The sequence below is a fragment of the Cetorhinus maximus genome, chromosome 6, assembly GCF_964194155.1.
Source record: "Cetorhinus maximus chromosome 6, sCetMax3.hap1.1, whole genome shotgun sequence".
NCBI classification, from domain to species: Eukaryota; Metazoa; Chordata; class Chondrichthyes; order Lamniformes; family Cetorhinidae; genus Cetorhinus; species Cetorhinus maximus.
This window is the reverse complement of record NC_135884.1, coordinates 5,509,367-5,537,164: the sequence shown is the minus strand read 5'-3', so window position 1 is coordinate 5,537,164 and position 27,798 is coordinate 5,509,367. Positions and strand designations below refer to the sequence as shown.

The 27,798-nt window shown below is 46.9% G+C and overlaps 1 protein-coding gene across 1 annotated transcript in view; it reads right to left on the bottom strand.

The window, feature by feature from the left end:
- LOC144681495 (monoglyceride lipase-like) overlaps positions 1-23,541 on the bottom strand; it is an 83,429-nt gene extending 59,888 nt beyond the window's left edge. Inside the window, exon 1 of the mRNA XM_078543120.1 lies at positions 23,425-23,541. The gene's annotated coding sequence lies outside the window, so the exon portion shown is untranslated. The remainder of the gene's footprint in view (positions 1-23,424) is intronic.
- Positions 23,542-27,798: the final 4,257 nt, after the last annotated feature.

Here is a 27,798-nt window from a genome sequence, read left to right as displayed (position 1 = left end):
AGGTGGGTTGGGGGGGTGGTGGTTCTGCTTTGTTGGAAGTGATGTTTGCTGGACAAGACTTTAAACTGAAGTCTTTCATAAAGATCCACACAAAATATTACAAAACAAACTCAAAACTGAAAGATTTCATGGAAAATCTTGCTATGGATAACAACATTTATATATCGCCTTTAATGTGGAAAGCATCCGAAGCGAGCTCCTCAGCAGTGTAATCAGACAAACTCAAACACAGAGTCAAAGGAAGGAATATTAGGATTGAGTGACTCAATGTTTGGTCGAAAGGTAGGTTATGAGGAGCATCTTGAAAGACTAGAGAGAGGTGGAAAAATTAAAGGAACATATTCCAGAATGTGGGGGATGAGACAGTTGAAAACAAGGCCACCAATGGTGGGGCAACAGGAATGGACAACGGCCAGAGATGGAGGAATGCAGAGTTCTCAGAGTGGAGCAGAGTTGAAGGAGGTTATAGAGGTCAGGAAGGACAAGGTCACAAAAGGATTTGAACACCACGAGGAGAATTTCTTAAATGGAGGCACTTACAGATTACAAGGTCTCCCGATCTTGAGCGCTGTTGGAGCTGCAGTCATCCAGGCAAATGGGGAGTATTCCATCACAGTCCTGACTTGTCCTTTGTAGATGGTGAACAGGCTTTGGGAAGTCAGGAAGTGAGTTACTCGCCGCAGGATTCCCAGCCTCTGACCTGCTTTTGTAGCAGCAGTATTTATATGGCTGGCCCAGGTTCTGGTCAATGACGGCTCCCAGGATGTTGATAGTGGAGGATTCAGCAATGGTTATTCAGTTGAATATCAAGAAGAGATGGCTAGATTCTCTCTTGTTGAAGATGCTCATTGCCTGGCATCAGCTGAGGGAGGGTGGTACATGGTAATAAGCAGGAGGTTCCCTTTCCCATGCTTGACCTGATGCCATGAGACTTCATGGGGGCTGGAGTTGATGTTGAGGACTCCCAGGGCAACTCCCTCCAGACTGTGTACCATTGTGCCATCACCTCTGCTGGGTCTGTCCTGCCGGTGGGACAGGACATACCCAGGGATGGTGATGGTGGTGTCTGGGACATTATCTGTAAGGTATGATTCCGTGAGGATGACTATGTCAGGCTGTTGCTTGACTAGTCTGTGAGACAGCTCTCCCAATTTTGGCACTAGCCCCCAGATGTTAGTAAGGAGGACTTTGCAGGGTCGACAGGGCTGGGTTTGCTGTTGTTTTTTCCGGTGCCTAGGTCGATGCCGGGTGGTCCATCTGGTTTCATTCCTTTTAGTGGTTTGATACAACTGAGTGACTTGCTGGGCCATTTCAGAGTGCATCTTTAAGAATCAACCACATTGCTGTGGGTCTGGAGTCACATGTAGTCCAGACCAGGTAAGGGCAGCAGATTTGCTTCCCTAAGGGGAATTAGTGAACCAGATGTGTCATTATACTTTTAAAAAATTGAATTCAAACTTTACCATCTGCTATGGTGGGATTTGAACCCAGCTCTGCAGAGCATTACCCTGGATTACCAGTCCAGTGACAATACCATTACGCTGCCACCTAGAATCTACAGTATAGAAAAAGGCCATTCGGTCCATCTGGCCTATGCTGGTGTTTTTGATTCCCACCAATCTTTTCCTGCTGCTCTTCATCCAACACCAGCAGCACATCCTTCGATTCCTCTCTCTTTCATTTCAGCTTCCCTTTAAATGCATCTCTTCTATTCACCTCAAGCAGCCCCCTATGGTAGCATTCTTGCCACTCTTTGGATAAAGAAGTTTCTTGTGAATTCCCTATTGGATTTATTAACGGTTTATATTTGTCGCCCTTAGCGTTTGCTCTACCTGAAGTGAAACATCTTCTCTACCAAACCCCTTCATAATTTTCATGACCTCTGTGAGGTCACTCCTCAGCCCTCTCTTCTCTGGAGAAAAGTGCTCCAGGCTAGTCAGCCTTTCCTGAGAAATATATCCAGAGATATCCTCTCAGTTCTAGTATCATCCTTGTGTATCTATTTTTGCACCTTCTCCTGTGCCTTCACACCAATTTTATAGTCTTGAATCCAGAACTGCGCACAGTTCTCCAAATTGTAACCTCTACACATTCAACCATCAAACCACTCATCAAAATGAGGTATAAAAGAAAACCACTTTCAGTTACCTTTATTTGAATCCTGATGAAACGATCAATATTTCAGGGATTATCTAGATATTTACAATGGTGAAACTTGAAGAGGAAGAATCATTACACATATTCTGCACTGACACTTCTGCACTGAACTCTGTTTGTACAGAAGCCTGCTCCAGGAAATTCCAGGCTGCCACTCCAGTGCACTAACCAAGGGAGTGCTGCAGTGTTGGAGGTGCCATCTTTCAGATGAGACATTAAAACATCTCTCTCCCAGGCAGATGTAACAAAACCCATGGTGCTATTTCAAAGGAGAGCAGAGGAGTTCTCCCCAGTGTCCTGTCCAATTATTTATCCCTCAATCAGCATTACAACAAACGGATTATCTGGTCATTATCACGTTTCTGTTTGTGGGAGCTTGCTGTGCCTCAATTGGTTGTCAAGTTTCCGACAATGGTGACTAAACTTTAAAAGTATTTTGTTGGCTGTAAAGCGCTTTGCGGCGACCGGTGGACATGAATGGCGCTAGGTAAATGCAAGTCTTTCTTCTTAAACATCTGACTGGTAACCATCTTACTGATTACCCTAACGTGTTCCACTTGGAATGCAACGAGATTTATGTTCAATTCCTCTCAGTTTTAATCAGATAAACAAGATTTGCCCGTCAGACATTCTCAGCTTGCACAGACGGGGAAAGAATAAGATCATTCCAAAAATTTGCAAAAAAGAAAAACGCATGCAAACTCAGCTTTAAAATCATTCCAAGAAATTCCTGAGTAAGCAGTAATTTGAAAACTCGCGTCCACGAATGGCCGGGCAGTTTTGTGTATCTAACCCGTTATTAATTAAAAGCAGGTGGTCTGTAAGAGCAAAGAGCAAAATTTGTCTCCGTAACTACGGAAGCCCGAAAAGTCAAAAATGTCGGACGGGGCTGATTGCAGTGGGTTCTTGTGCAGGAGGCCGTGACTGGATGGTCCGAGCTCAGCTTACCATGACCATAAGCTGTTACCGTGCCGTGGCGTGTGGGTGCTAGAAGCATGACGAGTGGACAAATCATGATGACAACCGGCATCTAAAGCAGGTTTAATGAACCACCACCCCACCGGCTGACATGGGATGTGTATAGTGCGAATATCAAGAATATTGAGAACGTATTGAGGCACCTCGGAGTGCAACCTGCTGTGTTGGGGAAAAGTTGAATTTTATCGTACTTTCTGCAAAATTCAATTTGAAATGTTGCGCCCCTGGGCTCTACGCCTGACATTGAATTTTTTATTGTCAATATCGAGAGTATTGCAATTGTTTTGAGGCACCTCAGACTGGAACATGCAGTATGGAGAAAATTGAATTTTATCGCACTTTCTATAACATTCAATTTGCAATATATTTTTTACAAATTTTATGAATAAAGTATATTTTTGTGAATAAAAGTGCCCAATTTGCCCTCACAGGTCCTGTTAATGTACTCCTTTAACGCTCTGAGTGTGTTCAGTTACACCAGAGGTACTCCCGCCAAGCAGGGCCACTGGAAAGGATCACCATTCAACTTTCAGGTGAGGTGCGTTTGGCTCTCTTTTGCCGCTGCTGAGGTAGTGGAGGTGCTGTGTAACTGCAGGGGTTTGGAAAAGGTGGGGAGTTGGGAGACCTGGGAGGAGAAAGCCTGCTTTCAGCGACGAGGTCGATGGCTGCAGTTCCACTTGGATGCCGCGTGATATGAAAATGGAGCATAGGCAGCAGAGAGCGGAAGCTCTGTGCAGAGGGTCCATAGTCTTTGCAGTACCCAGTGCCTTCAGTCATTTCCTGATATCACGCGGAGTGAATCGAATTGGCTGCAGACTGGCACCTGTAACGCTGGGGACCTCCGGAGGAGGCCGAGATGGATCATCCACTCGGCACTTCTGGCTGAAGGTTTTTGCAAATGCTTCAGCTTTGTCTTTTGCACTGATGGGCTGGGCTCCTTTAGCATTGAGGATGGGGATATCTGTGGTGCCTCCTCCTCCGGGTGAGTTGTTTAATTGTCCACCACCATTCACGACTGGATGTGGCAGGACTGCAGAGCTTAGATCTGATCCGCTGGTTGTGGAATCACTTAGCTCTGCCTATCGGTTGCTGTTTTAACTGTTTGGCACATAAGTAGTCCTGTGTTACAGCTTCCCCAGTGTGATGAAGAGATACTAATGTGTATAATGTTATTGGAAATTATTTTCAAAAATAGAATTCTGGTTGGGGTCTGTGTCTGGGTGTACGGTCTGTGTGTGTCTTAATTGGATTAAAGCTAGCTAGTCTGGGTGCTTTGATGAATGGTAGTTTTGAGATGTTAATTGGGTGAACAGTAAGGTAAAGCGTTCATTTGCATTTGTTGAATAAACCATTCAAGACCGCGGGTAAAATCTTGCACTTTGCTGGAAAAAGCCAAACAATGTGTTTGTTTTTTCAGTTTACTAATAAAGTTGGTGATATGAAAGGGGTTTTATTGTTAGAAGAGCTGAAGTTCAAAGGACCTGGGTAAAATTTTTAGCTCGGTGGGCGGGCATGTGCCCGACCTGCTCAAGCATAAAACGATGTGCGTTGACATTGGGTGAGTGTCCCGACGTCGACGCACAGTCACGTGATATTTCATTTGGCGGGCGCACTGCCAACTTCGGCCGACAATGAAAAGGCCTGCTAAGGCCATTAAATGATCAATTAACTTGAATTTTTTGCTGTCCGTCCAACCCTGCGGTTGGCGGGCAGGCGAAAAGGCAGAGCGGCCTTTGCATTTTTTAGGAAACCTCATCCACGCACAGGGTGAGGTTTCCTAAAGCAAATAAAAATTAAACTAAAATTTTAAAACTTAATTAAAAACAGAGTCACATGAGGGGACATGTTTCATGACAATTTTATTTTCTTTTGTTTTATAACACTTCATCTCCCTGAGGCAGCTCTGTGCCTCGGGGAGATTATGAAACACACACTCGCGCGCATGCCTGATGGTCCCGCCTGTCCAGGAAGCACTCCCCCCCCACCACCCTCCCGCACAGGAAGCGCTAAGCGCTGCCCCTCGCATTTCACGCTGGGCGGGCCTTGATTGGCCCAGCGTGAAATTGCCTTCCAGCCCCGAACGTGGGCAGTGGTCGGCTTCCCGACCACCCCTGCTGACCCTGCTCAACATGGGTGAAATTCTGCCCCTAGTGATACAATGGAAAATTTACATTCAAAGGGAAAGCTAAGTATATAAAGACAAGAGTTTGTGTGTGTAAGGTAGAGGCATTTAAGACCTAACTAGCCTGTATGCCTCCAACCAACTTGCAAAGGAATTTGTAAGGTTAAACGTGCTTTGCTTGTTGCCTATTTAAAGCCTATAGGTCACTGTTGCCTTAGTGGAGATTTACCTGGGTTATTAATTTGGGGATTTGTTAAAAAGTTATTATAGAAGTAATTTGTAGCCATGTGTATGTGTTTAGTTTGTTGTTAAATTAATAAATATTTAATTTAGTTTTATATAAAAACCATGAGACTCAGTGGTCTTATTCCTACTGAATTCAAAATCTGTATCTCAAAATTACAAAAATGGATTATGACAGTTGTTTCAAGTTTCCCTCTGGGATTGGCTGTGTCATAATAATTGGGCGCTCTTGGTGGGATATATTTATAGTTCCTTGATTGGCTTGGAATTGGTGAATCTTAAGGCTACAAGCACGAAAGCGCTTTGAATTCAGGAGTGGGTGTGAGGTGCTTTTTGGAGTGGTGAGACTGCAAACATGGCTGTATCCATGGCTAAATCTTTTTTGAAAGTAGAAGATATAACTCTGATTGGGTTACAAAAAGTATGCAAGAGTAAATTAACAGAGCGGCAGATAAATTACAATTGGGGTTACCTGCGGGGGCTGGGAAAATCAGACATAATTGAAATGATAGCACAGCATTTGAAATTGGAAGGAATACCTGAGAGACAGAATTCTCCAAGGGGTGGTTCATTCGAATGGGCTCAATTTCAGTTGCAAATGTTCAGTTCAAAACAATTGAATTGGAAGAAAAGGAAAGAGACAGGTTATTCAAAAGGGAACAGGCAGAAAGGCAGGAAAGAGAAAGAAAACAGGAAAGGGAATTAGAAATTGTGAAGGTAGAGAGGGAGGAAAGAGAAAAAAAAGAGAGAATTCCAACTGAAAATGTTGGCAATTAAAAAAGAGATGCTAGGAGGTGAGGAAGGACTTATCTCCAGAGTTGAACCCAGTGGGGAGATGTTTAAATTTGTATAAGCTCTTTCAAAGTTTGAGGAAAAGGATACTGAAGCATCCTTTATTTCATTTGAGAAGATAGAAAAACAGATGAAATGGCCACAGGAAATCTGGACATTATTGTTACAGTCCAGGTTGGTGGGTAGAGCGTGTGAGGTACATGCTTTGCTATCTGAAGGGGTATTGCTGAATTATGATGTGGTAAAAAAGGCTATTCTTATGTGAGCATGTGAGCTGCGTACTGAAGCATACAGGCAGAAATTTAGAAGTATGAGAAAACAGCCTGGGTAAACTTATTTTGACTTTGAGAGAGTAAAACAACGTAATTTTGACTGGTGGTTACGGGCATTAAAAATAAAATCAACATATGCGGCTCTTAGAGAAGTAATTCTTTTGGAAGAATTTAAGAACTCAATCCCTTCGGTAGTGAGAACTCATGTGGGGAAACAGAGGATTGATTCCGGAAGGCAAACAGCAAAGACAGCTAATGATTATGGCCTGAATTTTTGGGTTGGTGAGTGGAGGCGGGGCCTGCTCACCAACGCGTAAAGTGACGCACGGTGACGTCGGGCGTGTGTCCCGACGCCACTGCGTGTCATTCAGATTTTCAGTTTGGCAGGCGCGCAGTCGAGTTGGCTGTGCGCTCGCCGAACTGTCAAAGGCCTATTGAGGCCATTTAAATATCAATTAAAACACTTAACGGAGTTGCCCGTCCAATCTTAAGAGCCCAGGCAGCTTTCACATTTGTCATGGAACCACATCCATGGGCGGGATGAGGTTTCATGAAGGTATTTAAAGTTTTATTAACATTTTTTAATAACATTCATAGACATGTTCCAGCTCATGTGACACTGTCGCATGAAGGGGACATGTCTTAATTTTTTTTTTCCTTTCCCTTTATTAAAATTTTCAGGACTTCAACTAATCTCCTTGAGGCAGCTCTGTGCCTCAGGGAGATTTCTGCACCCTTCCATGTGCAGGCGCAAAAGAAAGCACTCCCCGACTCACGCAACCAACCCTTCCCCCCGCCGCCCGCACAGGGAGCGCTCAGCGCTTCCGGGCGCGCGTCACGCTGGGTGGGCCTTAATTGGCCCGCCCACGTAAAATGGCGGCGCCCAGCCGATTGGGGGCGCTGATCCGCACTAACCCCCCGACAGGGAGAAAACTCTCTCCTATGAGTCAGTCCATAGAGCTAAACCTTTCTTCGTCACCCTTTTAAATCCAAAAAGGGTAGAAAGCGGGAAGGTGAAAGGAAGGTGGGTAGTCAGGGAAGAGAAGGGGTAGCTAGAAATTCCCAGGAAGTTTTTTCTCAGAATAAAAAAGGAAGGTGCTGCAAGTGAGATGTTTTCATTGTAATAAATGTGGGGCACACGAAGTCAGTGTGTTGGAAGTTGCAGGGAAAATCTGTTGGAATTATTGGGGTGCAGAAAAGTTCTGGAAATAAAAGTACTGTGCGTTCTGAGGTTCAGGCACAGGAGAAACCAGTGGTTTGTGTACAGGTAAAACAAGAAGAGTCAGTGATAGGTACAGAAGTGGGAATGTGTTCACTATTTACCCAAGAGAATTCTGAGGGGCAAGTTGCAGAAATGTTTAAAGACTTTTTGTGTGTGAAGGGAAAGTCTTTCCATGTGTACAGGGTGAAGTAGGTAAAGATGTTAAAATGTTAAGAGACACAGAGGCTAGTCAATCCTTAATGTTGTGGGATAGTGATATTTGTTGTTCAAAGGGAGTATTGCAGGAGAACGTAATAATAAGCGGAGTTCATGGAAATGCTAAATCTATTCCACTGTGGAAGGTAAATTTAAAGAGCAAATGGAAGGCAGGTGAAGTTATAGTTGGAGTGGTAGAAAAATTGCCCATTGCAAGGGTTCAATTTATTCTGGATAATGATATAACTGGATCATGAATGTGGGTGATGCCTATGGTAGTTGAACAGCCTGTAGATGTGTTTTAAACAGAGGTGTTACAGAAGGAGCATCCAAGATTGTTTCCTGATTGTGTGATAATGAGATCAAAAGCTCACCAGGATGAACTAGATCAACAAGGAGGGAAGATAGTTCAAAGGCAGGAAGATGATGTTGAAATCCAATTAGCAGGCACTGCATTTGCTAACATTGCTCAGGAAGAGACAGGAGAGGACAACTCAGCTGAAGTGTTTAACTCAAGGCAGTTAATTAGGTTGCAGCAGGAGGATTTGCAATCAAAACAGTTATATCAGAAAGCTTACTCAGAAACAGAAGCAAAATATAATCCAGTATGCTAATACCTTAAGGGCAATATTTTAATGAGAAAATAGAGGCTGGATCATGTTTCAGCAAATGAAAGCTGGAGGGAGGTACATCAGATTGTTATCCCATTAGGGTATAGAATTGAGATTCTGAGGATTGCACATGAAATCCCAGTTGGCGGGGTGGGGGGGTACATATAGGGATTAGGAAAACACAGGAAAAGATAGAGGTATTTTTTTGATCAGGATTACATAGGGATATGTTCAAATTCTATAGAACCTGTCACACATGTCAGGTAACAGGGAAACCACAAGCAGTGATTAAGCCAGCGCCTTTAATTCCAATGCCAGAATTTGAAGAACCTTTTATTAAGGTCATGAGTGATTGTGTAGCACCCCTCCCTAAGACTAAAAATCAGTACTTACTGACAATAATTGATGTGTCTACCAGGTTTCCTGAAGCAATACCTTTAAGAAATATTACAACTAAGAAGATTGTGGAAGAGTTAACTCAATTTTTTACAAGATATAGTTTACCTAAGGAAATACAATCAGATCAGGGTTCAAATTTTATGTCACAACTGTTTAAGGAAGTAATGAACAGTTTGGGAATAAAACAATTTAGTCAACAGCTTATCACCTGGAGTCACAAGGGGCTTTGGAAAGGTAGCATCAAACTTTACAAACTATGATGAGAGCATACTGTCAGGATTATCTACAGGATTGGTATGGGGGGGAATTCCATTCATGTTATTTGCTGTTAGAGACGCTCCTAATGCATCGACTCATTTTAGTCCTTTTGAACTACTTTATGGTCATGAAGTAAGGGGACCACTGAAATTGATTTATGAGAAATTGGCGGGTCAAAATCCAGACACTACTCTCCTGGATTATGTATCAAGGTTCAGCGAGATTGGACAGAGATTGTGAGTTGGCTAGTTGCCATTTAAAGATATCACAGCAAATGATGAAAGGGAAGGCAGATAAGAATGCTAAAACTCACAGGGCTGAATTTTGCCGTCGGTGAGCAGGGGGCGGGGCCCGCTTGCCAATGCGTAAAATGATGTGCGGTGGCCCGCCCCATTTAAATTTTCAGGAAGGCGGGGGCTCAGCAAAATCAGCTGCAGGCCCGCCGACCTGTCAATGGCCAATTGAGGCCATTGACAGGATCATTGAAACAATTAAAGGACCTGCCTGCTCAACCTTAAAGGTTGGCGGGAGGGCCAGGAGCCCCGGTGGGCAATAGAAAAAACATGAAACCTCATCCCCCGGCAGGATGAGGTTTCATGTAGGGATTTAAAAAGTTTAATAAAGCTTTAGTGTAATTTATGAACATGTCCCATCTCATGTGACAATGTCTAAGCAATTGTACTGTTTCTCTTGATGATCTGATAGTTTTCAGTCAGATGTGGGATGAGCATTTTCAGCATCTGAAGGAATTATTTTCTCAATTACAAGAAGCTAATTTGGTGATGAACTTGGCTAAAAGTGAATTTGAAAAAGCACAAGTTACGTATCTAGGCCACACCATTGGACATGGTAAGGTGGCTCCAAGAGATGTGAAAGTCAAAGCTACCGTGGATTTCCCAGTGCCTACAACAAAACGAGAAGTTTTGAGATTTCTGGGCATGAGTGGGTTTTACCGGAAATTTGTACCAAATGTTAGCAGCCTGGTTGCTCCACTGACTGAACTATTAAAAAAGAACAGGAAGTTTCAATGGACACTGGAGTGTCAGAAGGCATTTCATAGTTTGAAAAATGGATTAACTACGACACCAGTTTTGGCAGTACCCAATTACGCCAAGCCACTTAAGTTGGCCGTTGACACAAGGGGTATAGGAATTGGGGCCGTACTGTTACAATAAGATGATGCTGGAATTGAAAAACTGATAGGATATTTTTCACGGAAGTAGAATGCACAACAGAGAAGATATTCAATGATTGAAAAGGAGACATTGGGTTTGGTGTTTAGCGCTGCAGCATTTTGACATCGACGTGGCAAACAATTCGTCAGAAACAATTGTTTATACAGACTGCAATACTTTTAATATTGTGGGCAAATTTCGAGACAAAACTGCAAGGCTATTAAGATGGAGTTTATTACTGCAACCATTCAATTTACAGATAATACATGTCGCTGGATGAGAGAATGTGATTGCAGATGCGTAATTAAGAGTTTGAAGCTTAAAAGGAAAATTAGATATTTTAAAACCTGGACACTGAACTGGAATGATTTCTGCTGATACCGAGGACTTGCGTATACATATTGCTATGTTAATGCATGCATCTGGTAATGTAATAGTGTAATAAGTATAGGAGATGGTGTAAGATGGGTTCTTCAAAATGAAGCCGTCTTTTAAAATTATGAAGGTTCATTTTTCGATAAGGAGGGAGATGTGATGAAAAGATATTGATGTGTATAATGTTATTGGAAATTATTTTTAAATTAGAATTCTAGTGTGTCTAGGTGTACGTCTGTGTGTGTCTTAATTGGAATAAAGCCAGCTAGTCTGGGTGCTTTGATGTATAGTAGTTTTGAGATGTTAATCGGGTGAACAGTAAGATAAAGTCAGAATTACCTGGAAAAACTCAGCAGGTCTGGCAGCATCGGTGGAGAAGAAAAGAGCTGACGTTTCGGGTCCACACGACCCTTCAACAGAACTGAAGTATAGTTAGGAGAGAGGTGAAATATAAGCTGGTTTAAGGTGGGGGGCGGGGGGAGAGAGAAGTTGAGGGTGGGGTGGTTGTGGGACAAGCAAGCAGTGATAGGAGCAGATAATCAAAAGATGTCACAGACAAAAGGATCAAAGAGGTATTGAAGGTGGTGATATTATCTAAGAAAAGTGCTAATTAAGAATGGATGGCAGGATACTCAAGGTACAGCTCTAGTGGGGGTGGGGTGGAAAGACTAACAAGGTATTAGTTGTAGATTTAAAAATAATGGAAATAGTTGGGAAAAGAAGAATCTATATAAATTATTGAAAAAAAAGGGAGGGGGAAGAAACGGGAAGGGGATGGGGGGAGGGGGAGTTTAAGATCTAAAGTTGTTGAATTCAATATTCAGCCCGGAAGGCTGTAAAGTGCCTAGTCGGAAGATGAGGTGCTGTTCCTCCAGTTTGCGTTGGGTTTCACTGGAACAATGCAGCAAGCCAAGGACAGACATGTGGGCAAGAGAGCAGGGTGGAGTGTTAAGATGGCAAGCGACAGGGAGGTTTGGGTCTTTCTTGATAAGATAAAGTGTTCATTTGCATTTGTGGAGTAAACCATTCGAGACTGCAGGTAAAATCTTGCACCAAGCTAGAAGAAGCCAAACAATGTGTTTATTTTTGCAGTTTCCTAATAAAGTTGGTGCTATGAAAGGGGGTTTTATTGTTAGAAGAGCTGAAGTTCAAAAGACCTAGTGATACCATGGAAAATTTACATTCAAAGGGAAAGCTAGGTACATAAAGAAAGGAGTTTGTGTGTGTGTGTAAGGTAGAGGCATTTAAGACCTAAGCAGCCTGTATGCCTCCGACCAACTTGCAAAGGAACCTCATTTGGAATTCATAGGGTCAAATGTACTTTACCTGGTGTCTCTTTAAAGTCTATGGGTTACTGTTGCCTTAGTGGAGATTTACCTAGGGGTGATTAATTTGGGGATTTGTTCAAAAGTTTTTATAATAGTAATTTGTAGCCATGTGTGTGTGTTTGATTTGTTATTAAATTAATAAATGTTTAATTTAGATTTATAAAGAAACCACGCGACCCGGTGGTCTTATTCCTATTGAATCCAAAGCCTGGATCTCAGAATTACAAATTGCCAAAATGGATTATGACAGTTGTTTCAAATTTCCCTCTGGAATTTGAACAACTCAGCCTTTACCATCAGCTGTGTCATAATAGCAGGTTGACACCTAATTTTTAGGTATGCCCGGTGCTGCTCCTGACACGCCTTCCTGCACTCTTCATTGAACTCATAAGTAGACGCAGAGACAAGAGATGTGATTGCAACTTTGCAGCTGCAGAGGTTAATGTTCTGGGGACCCAGGTTCGAATCCTAGCAGGGCAGGTGGTGAAATTTGAAATCAATAAAAATTTGGAATTAAAAAAGTCTGATGATGACCACAAAAGCATTGCCGATTGTCGTAAAAACCCATTTGGTTTGCTCATGTCCTTTAGGGAAGGAAATCTGCTGTCCTTACCTGGTCTGGCCTATATGTGACTCCAGACCCACGCCAATGTGATTGACTCTTAACTGCCCTCTGAACAAGGGCAATTAGGGATGGGCAATAAAGGCTGGCTTAGTTGGCAACTCCCATGTTGCATGACTGAATTTTTAAAAAAAAGGTAGTCACTAGTCCAATGGAAGCATTCCATTAAGACCTCTTGGACCAACCCAAAGGTTACTCTGAGGAAGCACTAATACAAAGTGGATGCAAGTACAAAGCCACACTAATGGGGAGACAGAGTCTACAGGATATGTATACGTCCATCATTGGCATGATAGCCAAACAGGCAAGCCTAGTAAGCAATGAATGCTGTGCAGCCTCATACACACATCCAGAAATTACCCAGCTTTCAAAGATATTTGCAAGGCAAGGATACCAGAGAACACTGTAGAAAGCAAAAGCCAACAAAAGTGGTTCAACATCATGAGAAGCCACAACCAGAGGCCAGATAGGTACAGCATTCTAAACAACCAACAGCACAAACCAAACAGCATTAGGAAAAGACTCATGAATTGTCCAGCCAAACTATATGGTCAGATGCGGAGGATGACCAGACCATCGACACAAAAAATGAGCATGCATTCCGCACGATGAACATCAAGGAATATACTGGCACAGTGGTACCAACAGAAACCTTTGCCACTGTCCTGATTATATGCTGACAGATGAAGGGTCATAACCTATATGCAAAACTGGATACAAGTGCAGGTGCAAACATCCTGCTGCTTTACACACCAAAATGTATGTACCCACAGAAGTGGCAAGTGATGATTTGACCAACCACTGCCAAACTCATCGCATACAATGGCTCGGAGATTCCATCCCTGGGATCCATTACACTCAAGCAACACCACAAAAACTCACCCCGGTCACTCCAGATGTTTTATGTAGTGGATACTACAGCCTACTGGTGTGCAAAGACATGTCCTTGGTCACCATTCATGGTATCACCAAGCCAATGATGAGGACCACCGACCACAAGAAGCACCATCGGAAATCCTGTGCTTACACCGAGAGGAGATCGCCTAACTCTCCATCAGCCAACAGACTTACATGACACTGTTTGAACCAACCCTGTATATCCATTCTGGACTTGCAAACATTGCACTGCAGAACCAATGCGTAATTACTATTCAGCAGAAAGGGGCGGACTAATCTCCCCAGTCATCATGTGTCAAAACTCCAGGAGTACGAGATGCACACTTGAAGAACAGAGGGAGGTGAAAGAAGCCCATGATTGGCAAGCAGGTAAACGAATTACCCAGCCTGAGCATCAGACTGAAAGTTTGAGAACAACACCCATCTGCTGGCACCTGGAGTCCAGCAGAAATCGTCAGCGTACGCTCAGAACCAAAACTGTACCTAATACAAACACCAAATGGCATGACAGTGCGACGAAACAGGTGCCAAATCAGAAGAATACTCCAATCAGAAACATCGAGCAACCCAACGGCGACTAGAACATGGTCTGAAATGCAACACAGAGCACACCTAACCAGCATTCTGAAAGTGGACAGCAGCCTCCAGCAAAGATCACCATAACTGGTAATATTCATTTTTATTTCTTAATTTTTATTTTTTAAACCACATATTTTTATTTATTTCATTTTTATTCATTTATTCATTGTTTTATCCCCACCTTTTATCCTATTTTCAATCTTTTTTCATCACCACCGTCCCCTCCCCCCACCCCACCCCCACAAGGACCATCTGTTCATGTTGTTCAGAGCGCTTGCCCTTGTCCTGCTATTATCGCACTCTGCTCTCTGACCTTAATGCTACTATCAGCATCTCCTTTAGCCCTTACCACTACCATTAACGCCCCCTTTGTCCTTTTGTTCATGACATCTTCGTCAATTTCTCCTTTGCCCCCACCTATCGCTGGTCTTCTATCCAGCTTCACTTGCTCCACCACCCCCCTTAAACAGTATAAATTTCATCACATTTTTACTTCTCTTTAGCTCTGAAGAAATGTCACACGGACTCGAAATGCTAAGTCTGTTTTTCTCTCCACAGATGCTATCAGACCTGCTGAGTTTTCTCAGCATTTTCTGTTCTTGCACCATAACTCAAGCTGGGTGAACAAGCAAAGCTGCCAGTGTGTAGCAGGGGCTTGCAAATTTGTGCTAAAGTAGATTCAGATACAATGGGCAGAATCTTCTGGCTGGCGCATGGGTGGCGGTGCCCGCATGTTAGCGCTTAAAATGTCGCGCGAGCGTCCTGATGTCAGTGCGCGGCATTACGATATTTCGGTCAGCGGGCGCGCTATGCAGTGGGACGTGCGCCCGCCATTAATTAAAGGCCTCGTTAAGGCCTTAACTTGCCAATTGTCGACGATTTTGAGAGGCCCTTGCGAATTTCGGCTCAGCGCACGGGCCCAATGGGCAGGCGGGTAGGCGATGTTTTATTAAAACTCATGCACTGGTGGGATATGTGGGCTCAGCTTCATGTCTTTCATGAAGTATTTAATGCAGAAAGTGTTTTAAACTTGCCTGTGTGATTGTTAGCAGTTCACATCAATTTCCAAGAGCTTTTTGTGTACTTTGAAACCAGCCTGCAGACAGTTATCTATATCGGGCCTGCAGCTTTCCGGAGGCCTCCATTTAGCCTGGGTATGGGTTCTGACATCTCCACTGGAGGCAGCTCCTCTGAGGAGGAAGTGAGGGATAGAATAAGGAGGAGGCCAGGAGTGGACAATCAGCCTCCAGGGGAGCCACCTTTGGGCAGCCAGGCGCAGGCACAAGGGGCGCAGGGCCAAGATGTTGTCCATGGTGCAAGGGGCTGCAGAAGACGCCACTATCCTGCTGCCAGGGTATACAGGCGGCGAAACAGCTACCTCAATATGACTGAGGTGCAGTGCCGAAGGAGGCTCCATCTCTCAAGGGAGACAGTCAACTATATCTGTCAGATGATTGGCCCTGAGATCTCCCCTAACTGTGTGGGACGACACCCCATGCCAGTGGCTTTGAAGCTCACAGTTGCCCTCCACTTCTATGCCTCTGGCTCCTTCCAGGGCTCGGTGGATGATCTGTGCGGTGTCTCCCAATCAGCTGTCCGCACTTGTGTCAAGCACAGTCAGCCAGAGGCTTCGCGGCCATTGCTGGCTTCCCCCGTGTCCAGGGTGCTATAGACTGTACAGATGTGGCCATCAAGGCGCCAGCAGGTGAGCCCGGTGCCTTCGTCAACAGGAAGGGCTTCCACTCCATGAACGTGCAGATAGTGTGTGTGCAAGGTACCCAGGCAGCTCCCACAACGCCTACATCCTCAGACAGTCCCAGGTGCCGGGGCTCTTCAGTGCTCCAGCCCGGCTGGATGGTTGGCTGCTGGGTGACAAGGGTTATCCCCTCAGAAGGTGGCTCATGACACCTCTCCGCCATCCAAGAACAGAAGCTGAGCAGGGGTACAATAGGAGCCGCGGCACCACAAAGGCTGTGGTGGAGAGAGCCATCGGTCTTCCCAAGATGCGCTTCCGATGTCTGGACCGCTCAGGGGGCGCACTCCAGTACCCCCCAGATCGCGTCTCTGTGATAGTGGTAGCATGCTGCGCTCTGCACAATCGTGCACTGGGAAGGGGGGGATGCAGACCTTGACAGAGTGGATGAGGCTGCACATGATGAATCCAGTAGTGGCTCAGAGGATGAGGAAGCACAGGGTGATGATGAGGGGCAGCACGCTGACCTGCTACTACACCAAGGAGGCAGGGACATCCGTGACAATTTAATCCAATGAACCTTCAGCTAGCTCCACACACATGGATCAGCAGGACCAGCATTGCCTGGCACTTCCACACGTGGCACTTAGGTGTTACATCTTCCACCTCATCAGCTGCAACTAAGGGCTTAGTACAGAAACATCAATGTCCACTCAAATACTCATGAGATGTCTGTGTAACATACAAATACAGCACAAAGCAAACACCCTCAGCCATGGTCAGAAAAGTGGACTTTATTCTGTCCAACATAAAACAGAAACATCTCTATGACAAACATAAGTATTTGTTCCCTAATCTAAGGCAAACACAAAATCACCAGTGACATACCCATGGAGTGCCTAACGTGCCTTATGCTTTTGTTTGTGGGTGCTATGTCTAGGTGCCACCTCATCGCTCAGAGTGGCTTGTGAGACAGCCTGCTGACTCTGTCCTGTTGGCCTCGATGACCTTGGCGGGCATCCTCTGGCCCGTGGAGCCTATGCTGGCCCCGCCTGGGAGGTAGTGGCCAGTTCCAGAACTAGCACCTCCCCAGTTGTCGCAGCCTCAACAGATGCAACGTTGACTGGCAGAGGGGTGGAGGAGCTGCTGCCCTCATCCGGAGCGCCCTGAGAGGAGCTCGCAGCGACGACAGGCAGCTGCTGCGCCGACGTGAGATCACATTGGACCTCCCTGCTCACCAAAGATGCATGGGCACCGAGCGCTGACACTTGGTGCCCAGAACATCTCCCACATTGGGAATGACCACTCGTGGCCATTAGCGCTGTGAGGGATTGCAGGTCAAAGCGTTACCCAATCAGAAGAATCTCAATCTGATCAAAACCCCTCTCCATGAGAGTCGCTGATCTCTCAGTGGAGGAATTGTGAAGCTCTGTCCTGAGGTTCATACCTTCGCTTACACTCTGCCTGGACTCCTCCACCACAGAGACCAGCTGAAGCACACCCTCATGCAACCCTGCCAGATGCTCCCGTGCACCCTGCTGCTTGTCCTGCAGCTGCAGCATTGCTGACATCTCCAGAGGCACATCATCACTGCCGGACTTAGCATGTGCCTGGTCCCCTGCAGCCCTCCGGCTGCTGGCGCCATCGACACTCTCTGCCCCTGCCATCTCCTCCAGTGATTGTGAAGTGCCCTCTCCACTGTGACCCGGGACACTAGCCGATGGTAAATTCCCCACTGAGGTGTTTGTGTCTGCCCTGGTGCCTGGCTGGCTGAAATGATGTGCCGCAAGTTGCACATCTTGGCCCTCTGGTGTGGAGGGGGGGGGCTCCGGTGTCGTTGGGCGCGGCCATGCGGTGGTGATGCTGAAATTAACAAGGACAGAGCATCAGTTAGCGTTCAGTCAGTTCAACCTTCCATCCCTTTCCTCCCAGCCTCATAAGTTGCTCACCCTTCAAGACCCTGAGGAGGTGAACATTGGTGGGGTGGAAAAGAGTCAAGAGGAGGCCCAAACATTAGATGCGCATCCAGACAGGCTGGTCAAATGGCCTCAGGAATGCCACATGGTATGTTATGTGCTATTGGAGTGGGGAGAGTGCAGAGGTACCTGACCTGGATGCATGCTGGCCTGGAGAGTTGCGGTGCTGAGGAAACATCACAAACACTTGCGACATTTGCCGTGGATCACAGGAGATTGACAGGTCACATTATTGAGCTTCATACCGTTAGGAGGGGCATAGAACGGGTGGACAGAAGGCAACATTTCCCCTTGGCGCAGGGATGAGTAACGTGGTTGAGCAGTGCAATGAGCACTGCGTTCCTGCGCGCTGCACATCATCATGGGCACTTACAGCATTACCCACCTCCTCCCACACCTGCCTGGTGACATGGGGGACCCTCCTCCTCCCATCCTCCGGATGTGTCCGGCTGGGTCCGGCTGGACACCTCTTGGAGGAGGACAGCAAGGCAGGCATCAGAGAAGCGAGGGGCAGACTGGCCCTCCGCTGGCCTCTCATGTAGCCTGCCCCCATCCTCCTGCTCCTGTTCCTGTCCTGTGAGAGCAGCCTCTCTCTCTCTCTCTTTGAGTGGCCATTGGTGCACTGCCTCAAACAGGCTGCCTGGCCACTCTATACAGACTGCAGGTTCCCCATTGGAACCGGTGATCTGAGCACGCCCGCCTCCGCGACTATTTTCCCATTCTCCACGGGAGCCGCTAACCCAGTGGGCGGGCCTTCATTGGCCCACCCGCGCAAAATAATGGCGCGGCCCGTTTCGCCGATGGCAATCGGCTGCCCACCCACCGCCAAGTCAGTCGGGTCCGCCCGCCCATCAAGGGCAAAATTCTGCCCAATGTTATTTCCTTTAGTTTTCATGTAAATAGTTTGATTCCTTAAAGGTAAACTTTTAGTTAGAAAAAGGGGGGATGCTGTGATACAATGTGCATATACCTTTAAGGCAGCTTATCTTATACTAGTGTCAATCATTACCCTCAACAGGCTATGATGTATTAGTCCCAAGACTTGAAGTCTGTTTTGCGAGCAGCAGGGCGAGGAGTAAAATTTGTGCATAATAGTTTCCCAGTTAACTTCTTCTGCATTATAGTCTTATCTTCAAATAAAGAACCCAATCCTTGTGTATGATTGGTACGTTGACATCGAAGAAAGGGAGAAAGTAACATACGTGATCCTGTGAGTGCCACATATTAAGAGGAAAATGTACCATAACCACAAGGATATGTCTATGGTATGTGACCATGCATAGAGAATCATGTTGGTGAATGTGTCCTCTCCGGGCAGCAGTCCTGTGCCATTCAGCTATATCTGTCATCTTTGATCCAACACAATGAACCAGAGATTGGCTGCTCAGTTGTTCTATGCCTGGCTTATGACTCCCCTCAGCCAACCAACCAATGCGCCTATCATGAGAGAAATTCCGCCAACTGGAACATCATGGAGGAGACCAACGATGTCTTCAAACGACATTTCTGCCTGGCTCGCTCGGCGAGAGCTCTTTCGTACACGCTGGACTGTGTCTTCAAATCCACGGTGGTCTGCTGCATCCTCCAAAACCTCAGTCTCATGAGGGCACAGCCCTCACCATTGGCCTTTAGAGGGCACCTTGGAAGGAAGATGAAGAGGAGAAAGCATCAGGGGCCCCTTCACTCTGGAAGGGCAGGCTGTGAACAGATACTCCAACTCCAATTCCTCTGAAATCTCATCCCCACAACACCACTGCTGCACAATTCCCACCTTTCCATCTATCTGCTGCAGACCATCACCCCATCCTTTTGCTCAATGTCCTTAAATAAAAGCCACCACCAAAAAAACCATTCCATAACAACTTTATCTAACAATGGTTCCAATAATGCACACAAAACTGAACTATTCACCCTTGTGCATTCCCTTAGTGCCTGCTTCTGGGTGCCTTTACCTGTCCTAGTCTCCTATGCAGTGCTCCCTCAATGGCTGCTGGAAGGTTGCTGACTTCCATTGGGGGGAACCTGTTGATGGTTTTGCAGGATGTCCTGGAGCAGCTCTGGGCCTTGAGGGCCAGGCTTCAGACTGCACTGCCATGGCATGGCCAATAGCAGTCTAGGCAGCTCCCTGAATGAAAAGTTGGAAGGCTGTGGAAACTGAGAGAGGTGAGTGTGAGGGTGTCAGCACTGGTTTGTGAAAGTGGGCTGAAGCATCTGAATGTTAGGCATGAGTGCTGATTGCTGATGGGCAAGTGATTGGGCTGTGGTACTATGAGCAGCATGAGAAGTCAGTGTGCGGTGGGTAGGTTTCCTCACGAGGGTCCTTGGGCACATTGTCACCCTTCCAAATCCGGGCTCTATTTCCCTGGAACTCAATGTTTGAATCCCTCCAATCAGGTTTCTGCCCTGCCACAATACCGAAACAGCTCTTATCAAAGTCACAAATGACATTCTATGTGACGGTGACAAATATAAACCTTTCCTCCTCTTCCTTCTTGACGTCTCTGCAGCCTTTGACATTGGTGACCACATCATCCCTTCTCCACTGCCGTTCAGCTCTCTGTGCCTTGTTCCATCCTTATCTACCTGGTCATAACTAGAGAATCACTTAAAATGGCTTCTCTTCCCAATGCCACACCATTTCCTCTGGCGTCCCCCAAGGATCTATCCTTGCTCCCGTCCTATTTCTCATCCACATGCTTCCCCTCGGTGACATCGTCCGAGGAACACAGCATTAGTTTTCCAATGTATATTGATAACACCCAGCTGTACCTCACCTCTTTCTTCTTAGGCAGTCCCTTAGGATCGAGGATGACTTGCTTGCACTCCAGCTGTGTGCATTCTAAGATGGCTAGTGAGTCCGATGTGGGGCTGGTGGTGTGTGAAGGGTCAGGTAGACAAGTTGTTTGGTTGGCTGTGCACTCCTTCCACTGCCTGGACTTGACCTTGGCGGACTCCTGTTGAAGTTTCTCGAGGTGCTTGATGCCTTCCCGAATGCGCCTTCTCCATTTTGGGCGGTTGTGGACCAGGGGTTCCCATGAAGAGGTGAGTATATTGTATTCCTTCAGGGCTGCTCTGTGAGAGCCCCTAAAGCATTTCCCCTGTCCTCCCCAGGGTCCCTTGCTGCAATGAAGTTCGGAGTTGAGCCGTTCTTTCCAGGCCTGCTGAGTTTTTCCAGCACTTTCTGTTTTTAATTCAGTTCATTTGGGAGCCTGGTGTCAGTAATATGGACACGACTCACCCATTGAAGCTGATTTTCGGTGATTAGCGCCTTGGTGCTGGGAATGTTAGTTTGGGAGGGAATGCTGACATTAGACCACCTATTCTGCCAACGAATCTGAAGAATTCTGTGGAGACAGCACTGGTGTCATTTCTCCAGTGCCTTGAGGTGCCTGCTGTAGATTGTCCAAGTCTCATGGGGATCACTGCGGTCAGTAAGCCATGACCTTAGTGCCGGATTTGAGATTCCCGCCCTGGAACACTCTTTTCCTCAGTCGGCCGAAGGCTGAGCTGGCACCTTGAAGTCACGGTGAGTTTCAATATCCGTGGATGGAAATTAATCCATGAGGGGATGAGGCCACGCGGCGGAAGGGGAAGTGTGCGTCACTTCCGCGCGCACGCTGGGAGCTGGCACACACGAAATATAACGTTGCTTTTAAAGGGCGGGCGGCAGCCACGTGGGGCACAAGCAACAGGGAGGCGGCCAAGCCCACCATTGGTGATTGCAGTGCTTCCCCAGGTGGGCTATAAAAGAGACCCCAGTGCAAGCGTGCTGGCCGTGCAGGCAAGCGGGGGCAGGTCAACTGGGGGACAGAAGTTGCAGATTTGGAAGGATGTTGTCTGGAAGCCAAGCCTTTCTCCTTCTTTGCAGCTTGAAATCTTCTAACCCCATCATTCACCCCCCTCATCATTTTGTATTGTCTTCTGGGACTCCGCCAACCCCCTTCCTGCAGTCCAATCACCTCCGGGGACCCCCTCCCCCCACCGACCCTGGCTGCACCCTTGTCGCTACTGACAGTCTGGCTCCGGGAACATTCTCCTGCCCCCCCTCCCCTTTCTCTCAGTGTCCAACAAAGGCAACCACTCACCTCGAATGGACCACCTCGAACCAGCCGTAAATCAGGTGGCACGAGTTTCTCATTTGCCACTGACTTAAGGTCAGAATTAATGTGGAGAAGCTGTGATTTGCCATCGCCGGACACCGCAAGTCCTGACCTGCTGCTGAAAAGCCACCGACTTAATCCCTTCCTTGGGAACCTGAGAGTTCGGCTGCCACCTAATTTAGTCACCCCACCTGCCACAATATCCGCTCCTGGCGGCTTCATTAAACCCACCCCCTGTTTATTTTTTTAAAAAATTCATCTACAGGATGTAGGCGTTGCTCCGCTGCCAGCATTTATTGCCCATCCCCAATTGCCCTGGTGAAGGTGGTGGTGAGCTGCCTTCCTGAACCGCTGCAGCCCATGTGCTGTAGGTTCCAGGCATTTTAGAGAGTCAACCACATTGCTTTGGGTCTGAAGTCACATGTAGGCCAGGTCCAGGTGTGGCAGATGTCCTTCCCTAAAGGGGCATTCGTTTCATGGTCATCCTTAGACTTTTCATTCCAGATTTTTTTTTTATTGAATTCAAATTTCACCATCTGCCGTGGTGAGATTCGAAACTGGGTGCTCGGAGCGTTACCGTGGGTCTCTGGGTTAACGATACCACTGTGCCATCACCTCCACACTTCATTGAGAGGAGGCTTCCTAGTTATGGAAAATGATCCACTGTTTCAAGGTCTTGCTTTGGATCTTGATTGGACAAGGGGATGATGTTGTGCTCCAGGGCCTGGATTTTTAGGTTGGCGGGCGGGCACGATTGGGAGGCCCAGGAGTGGCCGGGAAACGGACCTCTGACTGTGACCGGCCCCCGGCCTACACGTGACTTTAAACCCACAGCAATGTGGTTGACCCTTAAAGGCGCTGAGTACTCACTGAGTTGAGGTGACTTGATTTGTGGTACTTGCATATTTTTTTTCCCCTCCTGATTTTGAAAACTTTATTTCATGCTTTTCAGCTCTCTCTTTCCTTCCCTAAAGGGACATGAGGGAACCAGATGGGTTTTTTTTTTTAAACGACAACCAGCAATGGTTTCATGGGTCATCAGGCTTTTATTGAATTCGATTTTCACCATCTGCCGTGGCGGAATTCAAGCACTGCGGGTGCTGGAAATCTGCAACAAAAACTCAGCAGGTCTGACAGCATCCGGTACCGACTCCAAACCTCAACCCTGTCTTCCTCTCTGCGGATGCTGGCAGACCTGCGGAGTTTTTCCAGCAATTTTTTTGTTTTTGTCCTTGGAGCATTACCCTGGGTCTCCTGGAATAACTAGTCCAGTGACAATGCCACTATGCCACCACCTCACCCTAACTGCACCTGTACAACACATGACATGACAAACCCACTCCAAATTATCAAAGAGTCAGTAAGTCAGACCAGAACCAAAAAAAAACACCTTTGCCTCGTCTATGTGTATACAGTAAGGTGGAGCTAACCTGGGTTCTGTCTCTGGGGTCCAGTATCTGCAAAACAGATATTTCCCGTCTGCGTTGATTAAGTGAGCCAGGTCACTGTAAGGGAAACCTTGAGGGGTCAAACGATTTCCCAACTCCTGCGACCCCAAAAAGCAGCAGCAACAACGGTTCATCTCACGTATGGTCCTTAAGAGAGGGAGAGAGAGAAAAAACGCGCCAACAAAGTGGTTTCCTTGAAGCCCTATGACAAATGAGCCTTGTTGTGGCCATAATAGTGACTCTCTGCGGAGTTGTTGCGCCCTCTGGTACACTGACCCATCTTTCAGTCCATCGGTACCACCCGCGCCGCCGAGAGGACGTTTGAAATGGCAACAGAACCCAGCACCGACCTCAAATGAATACACGTAACGGACCCCGAAACAATCACAGAACACAGGGAAACTCTGAATTCGGGACCAGGACCCTTCGGCCCTTCTGGCAAGTCACCCCACCCTCGGCTTCTGGTTGCATTGGTCCACAATCCTCTCAAAGGCTATTGAGATGACCTTTATTTTATATATAGATTCCTACTCAGTTGCAGAGAATGAAACCGGATCGATCCCATTTGCATTTGACTGTTGTCTTTTGCTAATATGGTATTTTGTTTCTGAAGCAGAGAGAGAGAGAGAGGGAGAGAGAGAGACAGACCTGGATACAGATATGGAGGCAAGCCAGCTGAAACCAGTGTTATTTAACAGCCTAGTGGCTAATTGAAATGTAGCATTCCAGCCAGGGAAAAAAATGGAAAAGAAATTCTTCACTGCGATTCCTCACCTCCAACAAATCGCCCACAGGCCTGGAGATAATCTACAGAACAGGCAGGAAACTGTTCAGCCTATCCTGCCTTCAATCCAAAACCAAAACCACTCCAACCTCAGTCATACAGCCTCACTCTGTCAATGGTACCTGGTGTGCGATCACTCAGAAACCGAGCTCCAAGCTATTGTCGACCCCTTCTCTGATGGGCCTTTCACCAAACACCCGGAAAACTAAGGTCCCCCTCCCCACCAGCTCCTACTGCAACACATCCCCCTCCCCCCAGTAGATTAAGATCAACAGTAAGATCCTGGAAAATGTGGACCATTTTCCATACCTTGGGAGCCTCCTCTTGATGAAGACGGACATAGATGATGGACTTCATCATCATCATTTCCAATATACCAGCTCAGTCATTGGTTGACTGAGGAATAGGGTATTTGAGGAGCAGGATCTCAAACCTGAGACTAAGGTCATAGTTCACTGGGGCAGCAGTGATCCCCGCACTCCTATATGCTTCAGAGACTTGGACAACCTACAGCAGGAACCTCGACGCTCTGGAGAAGAACCATCAGCGGTTTGGATCCTCCAAATCCAGTGGCAAGAAAGGCAGCCCAACACCGGCTTCCTCCCCCAAGCCAACTTGCCCAGCAATGAGGCGCTAATCACAAAACCAGCTCAACTGGTCAGGACATGTCGTTTGCCTGGCACCAGATTCCCGAAGCAACTGCTCTGCTCCGAAGGGTAGGAGGGCAAAGGGAAATGCGTCAGGGATGTCCTCAAAGCATCCCTGAAGAGGTCAAACATCCCCTCCGACTCACGGAAGACCCTGGCTTGTGAGCCACCAAAATGGAGAAGGTTCATTCGGGAAGGCACTGCACACATCAGCCCACATCTTCCAGTCCCCAGATAGTCAGAGACTGGATGCAGCCCCCAAGATACGCTATGGGACCCCTCACAAGTCCCAACACAAGGACTTCATGGGAATTGCCCCAGGAAGTTTGAACTTCCAATAGGCAATTCCCCTGCTCCCTAGGACCCTCTGAAAAAGTCTCCAATTCTGGGTTAGAGTCAGAGACTTCAGGCAGTTCTGACTTACTTGCCAAACTAGTTACCCAGGAAATGTTAGACAGAAAATTCCTAGTCTAACTCCCGGGTAACTATACAACCGATACCCCAATCATATACACTGACCCCCCGATTCCCCCCTCGACCCCCGACTCCTCTCAAACCCCCTACTCTTCCCTGACCTCCCGACTCCCCCACCTGACCTGACTTAGACCCCACCACCTGACAGCCCTGACCTCCCGACTACCCCTTGACCGCCTGACTACCCCCAACCCAACCTGATTAGCCCCAACCACCTGACTCCCCCACTTACCCCCTGACCCGACCCGACCAGCTCTGGCCACCCCTGACTCTTCCCCCCACACCCATTCACTCCTCCTTGATATGACCTGTCTAACCCCCAACCACCCGCGCCCTGACCCCAACACGCTCAGGGCCTGACCTAACCAGGCCCGATCCCCTGACTCCCCCACAACCACCCGACTCCTCCTCCACCCAACCTGAACTGATCTCACCAGCCTACCCACCCTACTCCCATACCCATTATCTTAGCCACCCTAACCTTTACTGACCTATACCTTACTCTCCCTATCCCCTTACCCACTTACCTCACATGCCTTACCCCCTTACCAACCTACCCCCTTTCCCATCCTACCCTGTCATCCACCTGACCTCCTCACTTGCCTATCTTACCCACTTATCTTCTCTCAGTTGCTTTTCAAAGAAGCTTTGGGATATTTAAACTCTTTACTTACAGAATAGGGCAGCTGGTGCTGTAAAAAGGGGGCGTGGTTTCTCTGTCATTATCATTGTTGACCTTAAATGAGGTTGCCCATGGTCTGAATTTACGGGTGTGGCTGGAGGCAATGTTGTTGGCAAACTTAACCCTTTATTGAACATTCCACTAACTATGTACAGTACAAGGCTTAGCACAAGGCTTCACATAGAATTATCACTCAGCACACTCTGTTGTCATGTGATCTTACATCATTGATGATGTAGACCATCTATTTAGATACTTAACATTAATCCTTTACACTACATCTTTCCCAAGGCCAGAATCTTCGGGTCGGTGTGCAGGGGTGGGCCCCGCTCGCCGTCGTGTAAAGTGACGCGCAGTGACATCGGGCGTGCGTCTCAACATCACCGCGTGTCATTCAGATCTTCAGTTCGGCAGGCGCGCACCAGAGTCGGCTGCGCACCCGCCGAACTGTCAAAGGCCTATTAAGGCCATTCAAATGTCAATTTCAGTAATTAACATGGCTGCCCGTCCAATCTTAAGGTTGGCGGGGGGGCAGGCGAAGAGCCCAGGCGGCCTTCGCATTTATCATGAAACCTCATCCACGGGCGGGATGAGGTTTCATGAGGGTTTTTAAACTTCAATAGAAATTTTTAATAAAATTCACAGACATGTGACACTGTCATGAGGGGGCATGTCTTAAAATTTTTTTTCTTTCTTTATTCAAATTTTTAAAACTCAAACGAATCTCCCTGAGGCAGCTCTGTGCCTCAGGGAGATTTCTCCGCTCTTCCGCGTGCATGCGAAAGAGCGCAGGCCTCAACTCAGCCTACTCCCCCCCCCCTGCCCGCACAGGGAGCGCTCAGCGCTTCCGGGTTTGCGTCACACATAAAATGGCTGTGCGCCTGCCCTCGCCCGCTCCCGCCCAGCACCCCCCTGATGTGGAGAAAATTCTTCCCCATGTCTTCAACTCCATTGAATAGATTATTTACATTATCCTCCATCTCCCCCTGAAATCTCTGCCTTCATGTCCAATTCACAGAGATAATCGTCGTGGTGATTTCACCAATCTCCCTGACCTTGTTCCCAGCTGTCTCGGAGGTCGCAGGGGATTCAAGTTCTCCATGTTCTCTCTTGAACGCTGTAGAGTAGTACTTGAATCATCAGAAACTACTGGCTCGCTGTCCAGGTTGTCTTCCTGATCAAATGGGTAGTTAGTATATTCCATCGATGGTGTCCTTGTAGACCATAAGACCATAAGACGTAGGAGCAGAAGTAGGCCATTCAGCCCATTGAATCTGCTCTGCCATTCAATGAGATCATGGCTGATCTGATAATCCTCAACTCCACTTTCCTGCCTTCTCCCCATAACCCTCGATTCCCTTACTGATTAAAAATCTGTATCTTAGCCTTGAATATACGTAATGACCCAGCCTCTACAGCCCTCTGCGGTAAAGAATTCCACAGATTCACCACCCACTGGGAGAAGAAATTCCTCCTCATCTCTGTCTTAAATGGATGACCCCTTACTCTGAGATTATGCCCTCTGGTCCTAGACTCTTCCATAAAGGGAAACAACCTCTCAGCATCTACCCTGTATAGGCCCCTAATAAGGTCACCTCTCATACTCCTAAATTCCAGTTTCTACACGGTAAGATCGCAGATTTTGTTTCTTTTTTCCAAAATGTAGCCTTGGTGATTCTGGTCATGAATCCAGACTGATTTACCTGACTGGAATTCTGATAAATCATACACCCTATGGTGTTGATTATAATTTCTGGTTTGATTTACAC